The 17,166-nt window shown below is 36.7% G+C and overlaps 1 protein-coding gene across 5 annotated transcripts in view; it reads right to left on the bottom strand.

Annotated features, from left to right (window-relative positions):
- PTPN4 (protein tyrosine phosphatase non-receptor type 4) overlaps positions 1–17,166 on the bottom strand; it is a 225,519-nt gene that overhangs the window by 205,704 nt on the left and 2,649 nt on the right. Inside the window, exon 2 of one of the 5 annotated variants that reach the window (XM_012749751.3) lies at positions 3,623–3,710. The exons of 3 other annotated variants lie outside the window; for them this stretch is intronic. The gene's annotated coding sequence lies outside the window, so the exon portion shown is untranslated. Of the gene's footprint in view, positions 1–3,622; positions 3,711–14,078; positions 16,822–17,166 lie in introns of those variants that run through there. One more of the 5 variants, XM_076005468.1, reaches the window with a different exon arrangement.

Below are 17,166 nucleotides of genomic sequence, written 5' to 3' on the forward strand. Positions count from 1 at the left end.
AGAAGAATAGACATGTGGGAGTGAGGATGCAATTTTAAATAGGGTACTCAGTAAAGGCATGGCTGAGAAACTCGCTTTTGAGCAGAAACTTGAAAGGAAGTGAGAGAGTGAGCCATGTGGATACTCCACCTGCCCAGAACACTTGGGAGAAAGGTGTTCAAGGCAGACAGAATAACAAACACCAAGACCTGAAACAGGACCATGTCTACCAGTGTCAGGAACAACAAGGAGGCCAGTGTTCTTTGAGAAAAATGAAAAAGGAGAGGTGTCAGAGATAAGGTCAGAGAGAGAGCAGGGTCCACAGATCATGTAGGGCCTTTTTGGCCATGTTCAAAACTTTAGTTATTACTCTAAGTAGGACTGAAGGCCATTAAAGGATTTTGAGTAAAGGAGCAAGACTATCTCTCTCACCATGTAAATACAATTTATCTTTGAACATTGCAGGCACTGGGGCACTGACACCCTGTGTAGTTGAAAGTCTGCTTATAACTTAACTCCCCCAAAACTTAACTCCTAATACTCTACTGTTGATTAGAAGCCTTATGGATAGCATAAACAGTCAATTAACACAGAGTTTGAATGTTATATGTATTACATACGGTATTCCTGCGATAAAGCTAGAAAGAAAAATTAAGAAAATCCTAAGGCATAGAAAATATATTTACTATATTCATTAAGTGGAAGTGGATCATCACAAAGGTCTTCATCCTTGTCATCTTCACATTGAGTAGGCTAAGGAAGAGGAAAGGATGGGTCTTGCTGACTCAGGAACTGCAGAAACACAAGAGGTGGAGGAAGTAGAAGAGGAGGCAGAAGAGGCAGGCACATCTGATGTAACTATACGGAAATACATCGTAATTTCTGATTGTTTTTTATTTCTCTTAAAATGTTTACACACAGTACCAATCCTTCTTCCACCATTTGCTTTAGTTTCAGTGTCCATATCACAGAAGGATCCACGTCATAACAGAAGTCAAAAGCAATCATGAATAATCAGAACCCTTCTGCCAGATTGTCTAATAGGCGTCCTCAAACTGCGGCCCACAGGCCACATGTGGGTGTTTTTGCCTGTTTGTTTTTTTTACTTCAAATTAAGATATGTGCAGTGTGCATAGGAATTTGTTCATAGTTTTTTTTAAACTATAGTCCAGCCCTCCAATGGTCTGAGGGACAGTGAACTGGCCCCTTGTTTAAAAAGTTTGAGGACTCCTGGTCTAAAACGTCTGCTTTTTTTCTGGCACTGCTGTTTATACATCTTCTTTCTCATCGTCTGGTACCAGTTCAGAAGTACGCATCTCCATCAAGTAGTCTTCTGTTAATTCCTCTAGTGTAGTGTCTATTAGATCATGAATTTCTTTGAGATCTCTATCTTGAAACTCTTCACCTTTTACCTTTTTTTCCATATCCACAATCTTTCATGATTTCCTTGATAGGCTCTGTCATAAACCCTGTCAAGTCATGCACAACACACGGACACAATTTTCGCCAGCAAGAATTTATTATTTCTGGTTTGATAGCTTTCACGGCTTTTTCTATACCAGGGCATCTTCGGTGGTGTAATCCTTCTAGACTTTTCATGATGTTCTAAGCAGATTTCTCTTTCATAGCGTTGACCATCCTTTCCATAGACAGCCATGTGTAATGAGCCTTAAAGGTCTTTATGACCCCCAATCTACAGGCTGAATTAGAGATGTTGTGTTTGGGGGCAAGTAGACCACTTTGAGGTGTTCAGTGTTGAACTCATGGGGTTCTGGGTGGCCAGACATTGTCCAATATCAAAAGAACTTTAAAAGGCAGGCCCTTACTGGTAAGGTACTTGCTGATTTCAAGGACAAAGGAATCCACACAAAGGGTTCTGGTCATTTGGCCCTCTTGTACAACCAAAAGACTGACAGCTGGTAAGCAGCTTTATAGATAAGGGCAGACCTGATCATAAATCCAACTGCATCTGCACAAACCAGTAAAGTTAGCCTATCTTTTCCTGCTTTAAATCCTGGTGCTTGCTTCTCTTTCTTACTAAATAAATGTCCCTTGTGGCTTTTGTTTTTCCAGAATAGGGCACTTTCATCTGCATTAAAAACCTGTTCAGGCAGATATCCTTTTCTCTTCAATGATTTTCTCAATGTTGTATAGACTGCTTTTTGATTGGCAAAAGCTGTTTCTCCTGTTATCTTGACATTTTTTAAGCCAAACCACTTTCTAAAATTATCAAACCATCCTTTGCTGACATTAAATTCTCCAGCCTAAGAGCTTTCACCTTCCATTTGTTTTAATGTAAACTTCCTTTTTTCCTGAATCACATTAGAGTCTATATGTATGCCTTTCTTGGAATGATCCTGAACCACATAAAAGCTATTTATAAAAAGGTATTTTGGCTGGGAGCAGTGGCTCACATCTGTAATCCTAACACTTTGGGTGGCCAAGGTTGGAGGATTGCTTGAGCTCAGAAGTTCAAGACCAGCCTGAGCAAGAGCAAGACCCTGCCTCTACTAAAAAAAAAAGTTTTTAAAATAATAATAAAAAATAAAAAGGTATTTCACAAAAACTACAAGGTTTTTGTGCCTGCTGGCTTAGCTGCAGTGACAGCTTCACAAATTTCCCTTTTTTTTTTTTTTACAATGGTCCTTATGCTGGATTAATTTCTCTAAAGGTGGGCAACCACACAGCTACAGACCTCAATCTGTGATACAGGTCAAGCAATTCAACTTTTCTTGTAATGTCATGACTTTCTGTGCTGATTGGGAGCATTTCGTATAGGTCCCATGGTGTTATTCAAGGTTTACGGTACTACACTAAATACAATGAAAAATACACTGAAAAATTACAGGAGAACTGCAGAAGATCACTTTTTCCTGTGATATGCAAATTTACTGGAGAACAATTTGACTGAAGGGATAAATTGCTCCTCTAGAGATTATTAGAGTCGTGTGCATTTTAAAGAGATACTCACAACACTTTAGCTCACAGCAATAGCCATAGGAGGTGGTTACAAAATTATTACAGAATTATAGAATGCACTACACATTAATTTTATATTTAATTATTGCATCTTTACATTTGTTTACATTTCTGTCAATTGCAAATGGCATCATGTAGGTCTATGTTTGTGTAAGTTTTAACTTTTTGTAATAGATTTGTGTATATTTTATGATAGTAAATGATAAAATAGGCTACCATCTACATATATTTTATGCATTCATGACATACCTTTTTCTTAATTTTTTTCACTCTTTCTAGCCTATGCAGTTCTTCTGAGTTTTTTCAAATTGTCACAGACCTCCAAAAAATTGTCCAATATATGTATTGAAAAAAATTCATGTATAAGAGGACCTGTGTAGCTCAAACACATATTGTTCGAGGGTCAACTACAGATGCATTTTTATCTTGCAGCATTTTCTACTGATGCGCTATACACAAAAAATTTAGAATATGTCCCAAGCACGCTACAGGGCTAACAAAAAACTCATTAATATCTACAATATTATAAATTGGTAAGCCCCTAGCAGATAAATGAACAAAGAACTTGAAGAATGTATGCAAGAAGAAATGAAATTAGTATATAAACATGAAAAAAATTCAACCACATCATCACTAAAAAGAAATACAAAATAAAACAAAGTACCATTTATCAACCATCGCTAGGGAAGTTGGTGGTTCACGTCTATAATCCTGTATCTGAAACCTCTGGTTCCAAAACACTTTTGGAAGATCTGGAATACAGAGCAGTGATATAGCATAAATATCTTAAATTAAGTAATATTCTTGGTTGACTCCAAGGTAGCACCCTGTATTCAACCATACTGCTATTTAAAATTTCTTTAGAGAACCTGAAGAATGTACACTACAAGTGGAATAAGTCAAGACCAAAGAGCCTCATATCAGTTTAAGTCAAGTCTAGCTGCCAAATTAGCTACAAATATTTTTATTTTTTGAGGGATTTGAGAATTTTAAAATTGCATATAAGAACTGTTGAATATATAATTCTTCTTGTAAACAATTATGCTAAAACATATTAAAAACCATAAATATAGCCAGTTGCAAGGTGGGTCACAGTATCAGAATCACCTAAGAGAACTTTTCCAAATCAAAAAACCCTTCCCAATAAAGAAGTTTCATTTCCTTAGTAGCTTCTGTAATAAGCCACTGTAACTGATTGTAATTTGTAATTGGCTAGAAAAAATAAGTTAAAAATGTAAACAAACCAATTATAGAGTTTTTTTTATTCTAATACATATAAAACAATTTGGAAATCCTTGACATTTGTATTATTTTGCTTCCATGAATAAGAAGTATCTAAAAAAGAAACAGACAAAAAGAATATCAACATTACTTTAAAAATTGGTATTTCTCAAATAATCTTAATCCCCTTGGAAAATTCCTTCATTTTAATTTACAGGCGGATGGACAGACAATAAAAAATTCTGGTCAGGTATGTATGTCTGATCACTCAGGCTACTGTGTAAGAGGGATTAAAAAAGGGCAAAACTCATGGCAGAATACACTTAAAGAAGACTACTGCAAAAGTCCAGACAAGGCATGATGAACTTATAACAATTAACATTAAGAAAATTTAATCATCCCTAATAATTTCATAAGTTTTGTCCAAGTTTCACATTGACAAACTGAAGCTCAAGTGATAATAGGGCTACAACAAGGAAAATCGAAGAGAAAAAGAAACTTAATAGAGATGATGAGAGGCAATCCAGACAGGCAGTTAAAAAATGGTACCCAGAGCTTATAGTAGCAGGCAATAGTCAGTGATCCCGGCAAGCAAGATCTTAGCTTCACAGAGGTTAGATAAGCAGTTGGCAATCCAGCAATCAAGAAAAACACAATAGAGAAACAGGGCAGCAGGCAACATGTCTAATTTTGTGACTCTTGATATAAGGCTTATTGCAAATAGCAGAGAATTCCCGCTACAAAACTAGAGTTCAAGAATTTAAAAATAGGACATTATAACACAAAAAAACCAGGACACTAGCAGAAAAGATACAGATTCTGGACTCAAACCTACTTTTATTATTTTTTTTATTTTTGTTTTTTCAGATAATAAAGATTTCTATGTCTCACAATTCTCTGGCCAGGAAATGGGTAAAGGCTAGGCAGGTTTTCTGCTGTACTGGGTGTCATATGGCATCATCTGGGGTCATTCACTGGTCTACATTAAGATAGCTGGCCTGGACTGAAAAGTTCAAAAAGGCACCACTCATATGTCTCTCACTTAAGTGCTCCTTCACATGGCCTCTCTGTCTCCATGTGGAGAGCTTGGGCTTCTTCACAGCATGGTGGTCTCAAGGTAGTCATATTTGTTACATGGCAGCTGGTTTCCAAGATTAAAAATGGAAGCTGTCAAGCCTTTTAAAATTTAGGCCTAGAATGGGCACAGTGTCCTCTCTGCTTCATTCTGTCATTCAAAGTAAGTAATAAGAAGTCATAAGTCAAGATCAATGGAAGAAGAAATAAACCTCATCTCTTGATCAGTGGAGCAGCATGTGTGTACAATGCAAGGATTTGGTGTTGGCCATTTTTGAAGACTGTCTTAATTAGTGGTAGGTCACTTTGGCTGTCTTGTGGAGAACAGGTTGTGAAGTACAAGTGTGAAAACAGCAAAACAGTCAGGGACTACTGTGGGAACCCAGGACAGTAGAGATGTGGCTTGTTCTGGCTGCTGGCTGGGTGATCATTGCAAAAACTTTCTGCCTATTCCTCATTCACATTCAGCCACCTAGACTTACTTTTAAAATCTAAATCTGCCATTTTCTAGTTGTGAAAGTCTGTAAAACTCAGTTTTTTGAGCCTCAACTCACTCGTCTATAAAAATGTAATACTACTACTTAATCCACAGGGTCCCTAAGAGAATTAAATAAGATATCATACTTAAGAATACCCAGTAGAGTTCAACAAATATTAGTTTCATCCCTGTCTCTTTTTCTTCCATTTTTCATCTAAGTAACTGAAACAAGGAAGGTGGAATCTTTAGCTTGGCCACAAAGTCTGAAAGGCTGGTTCAATTAGGCATTAGAGGACTTAAGCTGCACAAAGTCAGGCAGGTTATTAATGCAAAATACCTCATGGGAACACAAGTTCATACAGAAAGAGGTGAAAGGAAATGAGTTACAAAAATAAAAGGGCCTAAAAATTGAAATAAAGTAAAAGTTCAAATAATTAGTTAGCTTAATAGTATATCTACACAATAAAACATGTTGCTACATTAAAAAAAGAAAGAAAGAAAAAAAGGGAGGAGCTCTATATACTGAAGTCAAATGATCTCCAAGGTACATTTTAAATTAAAAACTTATGGTAGGCGGGGCACGCTGACTCGTGCCTGTAATCCTAGCACTCTGGGAGGCCGAGGCGGGCAGATCCTTTGAGCTCAGGAGTTTGAGACCAGCCTGAGCAAGAGCAAGACCTCATCTCTACTAAAAATAGAAAAAAATTAGCTGGACAACTAAAAATATACAGAAAAAATTAGCCAGGCATGGTGGCGCATGCCTGTAGTTCCAGCTACTTGGGAGGCTGAGACAGAAGGACTGCCTGAGCCCAAGAGTTTGAGGTTACTGTGAGTTAGGCTGACACCACAGCACTCTAGCCCAGGCAACAGAGCGAGACTCTGTCTCAAAAAAAAAAAAAAAAAAAAACTTATGGTATAAAGTATTGATATAGTAAACTGCCTTCTACGTAGAAAGATGGGGGAAAACAGTAATCTATGCTTATTTGTAATTGTATTTATTTCTATTTGCATAAGTAATGTAGAATATACAAAAAATAAAAGTGGATACCTACAGAAAGCGGGAAAGGGAAGGATAGACAGTGGTATTAAGATTCTCAATATATACTTTGTTTTTTTCATTTTTTTTTTTTTTGAAACAAGGTCTCTTTTTGTTTTTCAAACATGAGGGCAGTGGTATCATCATAGTTCATATGCAACCTCAAAAAGCTGGGCTCAAGTGATCCTCCTGCCTCAGCCTCTCAAATAGCTGGGACTATAGGTGCCACAATGCCCAGCTAATTTTTTTATTCTTTGTAGAGACAGGAGTCAGACTGGTCTCAAACTTCTGACCTCAAGAGATCCTCCCTCCTCAGCTTATACCTTTTTACATTATTTTGAAACTTGACCCAAGTAGTCATATTACCAATTCAAATAAGGAAATAAAATTTAAGTAAATTTTTTAAATAATTGAGAAGTCTGAGAGTTCTGATAATATATACTGCTGTACTTATTTACCATGACTTATCTGTACATAGTTTAGCTATCAACTAGCACACAGTCAGTCATCTATGACTTATCTGTACCATTTCTAGCTATATACCAGATTTCAATTCCTCTGATTAAAGTAATAATCTCTTAGAGAAGAAAAATCATGTCTTATTCAATTCTATATTCCCACCCCCAAACAGTGCCTGGAACCTACCTGGTGTTCAAATACATTAAACTGACCATGGACTGGCTAAATGCATTCCATCTGAATGAAGTAATCTCCAACTCTGGATATAATTTTTAATTGTATTGCTGGTGATTTATCTTGTCTATATTCAAGAATATACTTAGAATTCATGATTTTATAAAAATGAGAAAAGTTCTTAACACCCAATTGTGTCACAAAAAGGCAAGATATAAACCTAAATAATAAAATTAACAATGACCCTTAGATTACTCCAAAGACTCACCAAAAGATGGCAATCATTTGAAATAGGGGCAGGTAGCTTTCCCAGATACCAACCAAAGTTCATTCAGGGCATTTTTTTGATAGCAGGCATTGCTATATAGTTGCGCTTACCCATCTTTCAAATAACACTATAGATTCTTTCCCTTAATCCCAACAAATGTTAAGGTGTATGTAACCTTAAAAAAAAAAAAAAAAGATATTTTTCTTGACACTGTCCCCTTTTCCTCTATAATCCAAGAGACCTTCTTTCTTACTTTTATGGCCAAATTTCCTGAAGAGTTGTCTAATCTATTACTATATTCACTGCAGGCCTACTTTTCTCAATTTAGCTTATCACCCTCCTCTACTGTAACTCCTCTGTTAAAGCAACAAACCTCAAACTAGTACACTTCAGAGGAACCTCAACAGTGTATTAGCAGATTTCCTATGCTACCACCTCCCCATTCTCCACTCATCCTTTTAAGAATCTGTAAAGTCTGAAATGAGACATGGGGAATTTACATTTTTAATCAGTATCTCAATGATTCTGATATAGGTGTCCTGCCTGAACACACTTGAAAACCAACATGCTAAGGTCATTTTTTAACTTTCCAATAGTCAAATTCAAAGCACTTTTGGTCTTCTCTCTCTCAGTAGCATTTAACACCTTCCTGAAATTCCCTACTTCACTGCCTTCTACCACACAATCATTCTCTTCCTTCTCTCACCACCATTCAGTCTTCTTCACTGGCTTCTTCATTTCCGAGAGCCCTTAATCTTCCAATGATGGTGGTGAGAAGCTGTCAGTACTCTTCTTCCTAACTGTACACACATTTAAGCACTGACAGTCACACCCATTGCTTCCACTACCACCTATACAACTTTAAATCCTGCCACTTTCCATTCCAAACTATGTTTACACAGATAGTCAGAGGCTATGCAGTATAGGGGAAAAAAGATGCTTCAGTATCAGACAAATCTGAATGTAAAATACTTGCTCAGCTATTTACATAGTAAAATGCCCAAAGACACACACCTTTCTAAATCTCAGTTTTGTTCTCCTTTTCAAACTGGGGTTAACACCTTTCTAATAAATTTCTGTTCTGATCAAATGATAAAAAAATAAGATTAAATGAGAAGTTTCTTCCCAGCGTGGATCTGACAACATGCCCTGAGGACCCCATCCATGTCAAAGGCCTCATAGGGGGCACTCAAGGAGATAACTAGTCTGAGGTCAGAAGACTGGCACATACAAGGAAACTGAGCAAATAAATAAATATAATGAGAAGATAATGGGAGCCAATTTCTCACAGCTGAAGAAGACATTTACAAATACACAAAGGGGAAGACTAGGAGAATCCTATAGTGTTGGACTGGAATTGGTTTTATCAATGTGAACTTTTAAAATTTCTATACATATTAGCCATAGAAATAGATTCAGATGTATGCATGCATACATGTATTTCCTCGCTCTGCCCTCCTAGAAGTGATAACATCCCAACAGAAATGAACACACTAAGTACTCAGATCTTGCATTCTAAATAGCACCTCCACTCCGAGAAATCAGGATTCCTTGGAGAAATGGATGATTCTAGAGGTGCGACAGGAAAGTACAAGATGACCTTGGAACATCATGCTATATCAGAAGTTAAAGAAAATTCACCAAGGATGGGAACATGTCAAGGAGACAACTTGGGAGCCAACTTGAAATAGCTCCCACTAGCCAAATCTAGGACAATTTGAGCATCAAAATAAAATAAAAAATAACTAATAAAAATCACTAAATAGGAACAGAAATTCATGAGTATATATTAATACAAATAAATGAATGAATAAATAAATGTATGGAAAAGGGGGGGGGAACCTTCAGCAGAATACCAACTAATAAAGTGGCAACCTTCTCAAGTGGTGGCTGATTCAGATAGGAGTCATCAGTGCACCTGAAGGCTGGTGGTTAGAAGTTTGATAAGGAATACTGGCACTGCCTTGGATATCTTCTCATATAAAAGTTATCAATTATAAAAGGAAAAATAATCACTTTACAGTAGAGAAACCTAATAGATATGAACAAGGTGTTCAAGGTAAAACATCACCAGTAATGGGACAACACCCTATGTCTCCTAGTGACATACTAAGAATAGCACAACATCATTTCTTTGGTAGTCCTGTCATCAATGCACTCAATCGGTACATAAGCAACTGGAAAAACCTAAGTGAGGGTCATGTTACAGAATAAAAAGACTGCACTCTTTAAAATTGTCAAGGTCATAAAAGACAAGGAGACATTGAGGAATGGGTCCAAACTGATGGAGACTGAAGAAATGTGACAATTAAATGTAATGCATGATCTTGAATTGCATCCTGGACCAAAAAGAAAAAAGAGATACTGTTGGAATAGTTCGGAAAATATGGATGGCATCTAGGGATCTATATGAAGGTGGCGTTTTATCAATGTTGATTTCCTGATTTGGTGAGTATGTAGGAGACTGTCCATGTTTTGGTAAATACTCACTAGAATATTTAGTGATGGGCATTATACCTGCAACTTGCTCCCAAATGATTTAGACAAAGTCTAATGAGATTAGAAATGGTACATTCCCCTGCAATGGAGAAATGGGGATAAAAATGAAGGACCAGAAATGAGAGATGAATATGGTGTTTCACTGAAACTTGACAATCCAACTAGATGTAGCAGAAAGAGGAAAAGGGTCAAAGATAATACCAAAATTACCTCTTGTGGCATCTGGAAGGGAAGGCCTTACTGAGCCCACTACAGGGAGTCAGGCACAATGAGAAGTTCCAGGCTTATCTTGTGTATACACAGAGTATATAGGTAGTACAATGTTAAAAATTAGATGGAGGGGATTCAGAAGCTCTTTGTACTTTTCTTGATAGTTTTCATTAGGTTTAAAATTATTTCAAAATGTTTATTTTAAAAAATGCAATGAGAACTCATGGCAACTTTGGTGCCTAGAAAAATACCTGGCTCTATGAAAAAGTACTCAATAAAAATTATTTGACACTCCCTTCCCAAAGAAGAAATCTTAACACCATCTTCAATTCTTTTCCTCTTTTTTTCCATATCCAAATGGATTCTCAGGTTAATGAAACTAGTAGTCAGTTTTTAGTTCTAATCTTACATCCTTATCTCTATCTCCCCATTTCTGGCTCTTATCATCCTTCCCTTGGACCACAGCAACAGCAGCCTAACTGGTCTCTCTGCTCCATCTCTAACTTAATCTTTATACCTTTCTTACATCCTTATATCATCATTTAGAAGTCAGAAGTTACCTTTCAAAAGCTACATCTAATCTTATCATCATTCCCTTATTTAAATATCTATAATTGCTCCCTAATCTATATAGTAATTTCCCAGGAGGCAGAATAAATAAATGAAGGCTTATGGCACCAGCAACGCAGGAGCACCAAAAAAATATTGCACACACTCTCACACGTATCAGTGAAGTGGGGGGGGTGGCTAGAAGGAGGGGGAGAAGGAGGAGCAAGACGAAGACTTTTACTTGACCCTCTGTATGCTTACTTTAGGATTTGATATTTGTTTTATTTTCGATTACACAGTAGTGATGCCAAGGTTGAGTGAGTACCACAAACTTGCCAACATTTAGAACCTCTAAAACATTACTTTTTCCCAACATGGCAACAAATAAAATGATAATTGTTTAGCACAAAGAGATAAGCCAAGAACACTATCCAAAGCCAAAAGAAATCATCCTGGGGGCTCCAACATGCCCAGGCCTCATAAGCTGAAGGCTATCTTCTCTCTGGCACACTGGTAAACCACTCATGGCACACTCGTTGGGAAGCTCTATTCTAAAGGTCCTACTCATTTCCCAAACACAAGGACCTTCACAAGGCTTCATTTCCCACTGCAGTCAATACACCCACACACAGGTACAGAGATTCACACACAGAAAGATACCCACACCCACCCACAGAAACAGAGACAGACATCTACAACAAGACAACTTGCATTTCTCCAAACACACTACACACCCTTTCATACTTCTAACTTCTGTACATGCTGTTCTCTCTACCCAGATCAATTCCAACTGATCCTTCAAGACCAAGCTCAAATAACATCTCTATTTCCCCTAGATCTTATTACACTGTCACTCCAAATTGTAATTGTTGACATGTGTTAGCACCCTAGAATCTGAGCTCAAGGACAAGAACCCTGTCTCATTTATCTTTCTACCATTGCTCCCACTTTAATGGACAATCAAATGTTTAACATATAAAGGAATGTTCACCTCATCGTTCCTGAATAAAGCAAAATTTTCAAAATACATTAATTAAAACAATGAGGTACAATTATATAATCAAATTAGCATTTTTTCCAAAATAGGAATATTCACTGTAGGTACTTTTGTAAGGGAGAGATGTTGCATAGACATATTCATAACACAGATCATTATCCCAGTCCTAGGGTTTTAAACTGAGGAAATAAACAAACGAAAAATGTTTAAAAGGTAAATGTCTATGGTAAATCACCTGAATGTTTAAGCAATCATTTAAGTTATATTCATGAAGATGGGAATGGGAAAACAGAAAAAAACCAATTAACACCAGCTACCACATATTGATCATGTCTTTTATTTAAAGCACACTGCTAGATGCTTTTCATATATTATCTTAATCCTCACAATTCAAGGCCAACTGGCTTAGAGGTAATATAACTTGCCCACGGTTTTTGAGACGAGATTTCAACCAGATCTGACTCCAAAGTCTATGATATTTTCCCTACATTGTAAGGCCTTCACAATACAATGTTCCCAACATATTAAAACCAAAATTCTATCTCTAACATATAACTTTATTTTTAAAATATGGACCACTGCCTGGAAGGAAACAAAAAACATCTATTACAGTGGTGATTCGGTAAATGTTGTTACAGTGTTGATCTTTTTTAAAATTAGCAACTTTTTAAAGCAGTACTGCTGAACAATGAATTAAACTCATGAGGTAATTAATACAAAAGAAACAATCATTGATTTCATTTCTTTTTTTTTTTTTACATCTTCATTATGTAAACAGAGTAGGTAACACAATAATAGGAAAAAGTATTTAAGAAGGATGTACTAAACTTTACCTAAACAAGTATATGTTTAACCCCAGGGTACTTATTACCAGGATTCAAAGCTTGATCACTGTGACTGGATTAAGCAGCATTCTTCCAGAAAACAGTGAATTTAGAGGAAGGCTTAAAGAGAAGATATATGGATCGGAGAGAGTTAGAGATGTTTAAACTGAAGAAACAAGAGCAAAGAAAAAACAAGAATGTTTTCTTTTTAAGCAAGAATGAGAAACAGGGCTAGTGAGATGAAGTTGGCAGAAAGTCTTCAAGGCTAATCAGATAAGTTTGGAACTAATTTGATAACCACTAGGGAACTCCTATATCATTCTTAAATGGGAAGATGGTGTGCAGAAATATGGTCTTTAAAGATTCAAACTTTGTTCCAATATAAAATACTGCCTTGGGTTATATAATGTTTTTGCCAACCAAGGGGGGGGGGATAATCCATTATCCTTTATGTATACTTCATATAACTCTTCTCAAAAAGAGAAACTAGGCCGGGCTTGGTGGCTCACGCCTGTAACCCTAGCACTCTGGGAGGCTGAGGCAGGCAGATTGCTCGAGGTCAGGAGTTCAAAACCAGCCTGAGCAAGAGCGAGACCCTGTCTCTACTATAAATAGAAAGAAATTAATTGACCAACTAATATATATAGAAAAAATGAGCCGGGCATGGTGGCGCATGCCTGTAGTCCCAGTTACTCGGGAGGCTGAGGCAGCAGAATTGGTTGAGCCCAGGAGTTTGAGGTTGCTGTGAGCTATGCTGACGCCACGGCACTCACTCTAGCCTGGGCAACAAAGTGAGACGCTGTCTCAGAAAAAAAAAAAAAAAAAAAAAGAGAAACTGACTAAACAAAAATCCTTATGTAAACAGTGAACATGGCCGGGCGTGGTGGCTCACACCTGTAAATCCTAATACTTTGGGAGGCTGAGGCGGGCGGATTGCTTCAGGTCAGGAGTTCGAAACCAGCCTGAGCAAGAGTGAGACCCCATCTCTACTATAAATAGAAAGAAATTAATTGACCAACTAATATATAGAGAGAAAACTAGCCGGGCATGGTGGCACATGCCTGTAGTCCCAGCTACTCTGTTCTTACTAATTTTTCATTCTGTTCTTACAAATTTCTTCAAATACTTACACCTCACTTTCAGTGTTTCTACTTAGAAATAATGAAATTAAGAATGAATGTGAAGGGAAATGCCTCTAATGAAATAAAAGAGAGTGCAATAAATTTCCCTTCCTCTTTTTCCCCATTCCATTTTATATTTGATTATACTTACTTATCATGCAAGGGATATGAAACTAATTATGCTATTCCTGGACAACTCTACTTTCGTACCAATAAGGCAGGAGGATTGCTTGAGCCCAGGAGTTTGAGGTTGCTGGGAGCTAGGCTGACGCCACGGCACTCACTCTAGCCTGGTCAACAAAGCGAGACTCTGTCTCAAAAAAAAAAAACAAAAAAACGGTGAACATATTGGGGAGGCAAGACCTTTCAGATATAATACTTGTGAATATTAAATGCCACTGTACATTTTAATAAGAATAATACAACTTTAGAGCAAGAAGGGAACTTGGAGATAATCTTTTAGTGGCAACTCCATTTTCACAACAGATTAAATTGAGGCTCAAGACCTAAATAACTTGCCTAATGTTATACATAAAACTAGTGGAAGATTAAATATTAGAACTCAGATTTTCTAGGCAGCAAGATCTAAAGCTGTGCTGCCCAATACTGTAGCTACTAGCCACATCTGGCTATAAATTTAAGTTGATTAAAAACAATTTTAAATTTAGTTTATCAGACACACTAGGCATATTTCAAGTACTCCATGGCCACATATGGTTAATAACTATCATATCCAACAGTGCAGAAAAACAATATTTCTATCATATTTGTCAATTATACCTCAATAAAGCTGGAGGAAAAAAATATTTCCATCACTGCAGAAAGTTTAAGTGAATAGCACTGATCTAAAGAATACACTCTGAAGTCAGACCTGATTCAAATTCCACTTACTAAGACTCTAACCCCGAACAAGTTATTTAATTTCCCTTAGCTTCTTTTTTTTAAGGGGTGAGGGAATTAATAATACTTACCTAACAAAGTGTACTTAATGAGTGGTATAACACAAAAAGCCCCTTATACACTGACTCTTAACAGACAATAAATACTAATACTCTTCCCTTCCCAATCCTTTTTTCCTTTATTCTATATAATCTCCTTATTAAGATACATACACAATAACCCACACAACTTGGTATCTTCCCCTCAAAAAAGTCTACACTATGTAATTTTCATTCTGTTCTTACAAATTTCTTCAAATACTTACACCTCACTTTCAGTGTTTCTACTTAGAAATAATGAAATTAAGAATGAATGTGAAGGGAAATGCCTCTAATGAAATAAAAGAGAGTGCAATAAATTTCCCTTCCTCTTTTTCCCCATTCCATTTTATATTTGATTATACTTACTTATCATGCAAGGGATATGAAACTAATTATGCTATTCCTGGACAACTCTACTTTCGTACCAATAAGGAAGGTTCTACAATACTTCTACATTATATTCCTTCTCACCATCTATATTACTGATTGAATATTAAATGAAGAAGTAACAACACCTTTCTCCTACAGAACTTACCTGGCAAAGAATAAAAAGGATTTCCAAAATGCTTAACCTTCAAGGCTTCACAGCTAATTCTAGTAAATTGCCAAATTCAACAAATCTGGACTATAGCATATAAAAAACTTCAAAACGTGCAATAATTCAGAAAAACAACAAAATTCAATTCAATTTATAATTAGTGAATTTCTACCAACAATTAAATTTTATTTAGGAGCAACAATTTATATTTAACCACAACAAATGACACAGACTTGCCATTTTCAGTGAATTCATCAATTTTGCAATCCCAATAACTAACATAAAGAATTCAGGGAGAACTTTTAACCCTTTGCCCTCAGATGTCGAGTGTGACTCGACATGGTTAGCATTGGTAGCAGCTCGTATGTTGAGCCAGACTCGGTAGTTGGGTGGGGGGATTTTTGTCTATTTTTCCAGTATCTTTTCTTGTTTTCATTAGCATGAAAGGACAAGTAAAATGTAAATGCAGAGATGGTACACTAACTTCCAGGGGTAGATTATTATTCACTAACTTAGAGAAACGTTTAGATGGAAAGCTCCATACAATCACACCTCACCCTAACAAAAAACACAAAGATTGTGCTGTTTGTTCTAACAGAAAAATCAAAGAAGGAAGAAGAGAGATGATTTATATTTGCAAAACATGTGAATGTAAACCAGGTCTTCATGTGGGTGAATGTTTCAAAAAATATCACACCATGAAAAATTATAGAGATTAAAATTACTCTTTGAATGTATCAATAATTTGAAATACGAAAAAATCCAAATAAGTTTGTATGAAAAGAAACTCCAGTTTTTTATTCTACTGCCACGCTTTGTAAAATCTGGGGTATTTAAAAAATTAAATCTCGAGTAGAATAAAGGAATCGAGAAAAAAAGCAAGCGAGTGCAAAGGGTTAAATGTTTGCCTTTAAACATCCACCAAACAAGTTAAGATTTCGACATATTTTTAAAAAGCTTTCTTGTTTAAAAGTGACCACATTAACTCCCAGAGGGAGAAAAAAGTACTCTCAAGAACAGTGCCTCCTTGAAATTCTGGTAGTTTCTTACTTTGTTCCTTAAAAGATAATTTACTCAAAAACATGACCACTGACTCCTCTTTTAGTGTTTATCATAAGTCACAAATTACAGATAACAATGCACACTGTCACTTTACACAACACAAATTATGTTTAAATAGACAAAACTGGGCCAGGCTCCGTGGCTCACACATGTAATTCTATCACTTTCAGAGGCCAAGGAAGGAGAATTGCTTGAGGCCAGTAGTTCCAGACCAACCTGAGCAACACAGTGAGATCCGTCTCTACAAAAAATTTTTTAAAAATTAACCAACATGGTGGCGCACAGCTGTAGTTCTAGCTGCTCAGGAGGCTGAGACAGGATTGCTTGAGCCCAGGGGTTCGAGGCTGCAGTGAGTTCTCACCACTGCACTCCACCCTGAACAACAGAGCAAGACTCTGTCTCAAAAAAAAAAAAAAAAAGACAAAACTAAAATATTTTAATATATAAATCACACAGTTTAATAACTGTTGGCCGGGCACGGTGGCTCACGCCTGTAATCGTAGCTCTCTGGGAGGCCAAAGCAGGCGGATTGCTTGAGGTCAGGAGTACGAAACCAGCCTGAGCAAGAGTAAGACCCCATCTCTACTATAAATAGAAAGAAATTAATTGACCAACTAATAAATAGAGAGAAAACTAGCCGGGCATGGTGGCGCATGCCTGAAGTCCCAGCTACTCGGGAGGCTGAGGCAGGAGGATTGCTTGAGCCCAGGAGTTTGAG

This window comes from Microcebus murinus, chromosome 8, assembly GCF_040939455.1.
Source record: "Microcebus murinus isolate Inina chromosome 8, M.murinus_Inina_mat1.0, whole genome shotgun sequence".
NCBI lineage: Eukaryota > Metazoa > Chordata > Mammalia > Primates > Cheirogaleidae > Microcebus > Microcebus murinus.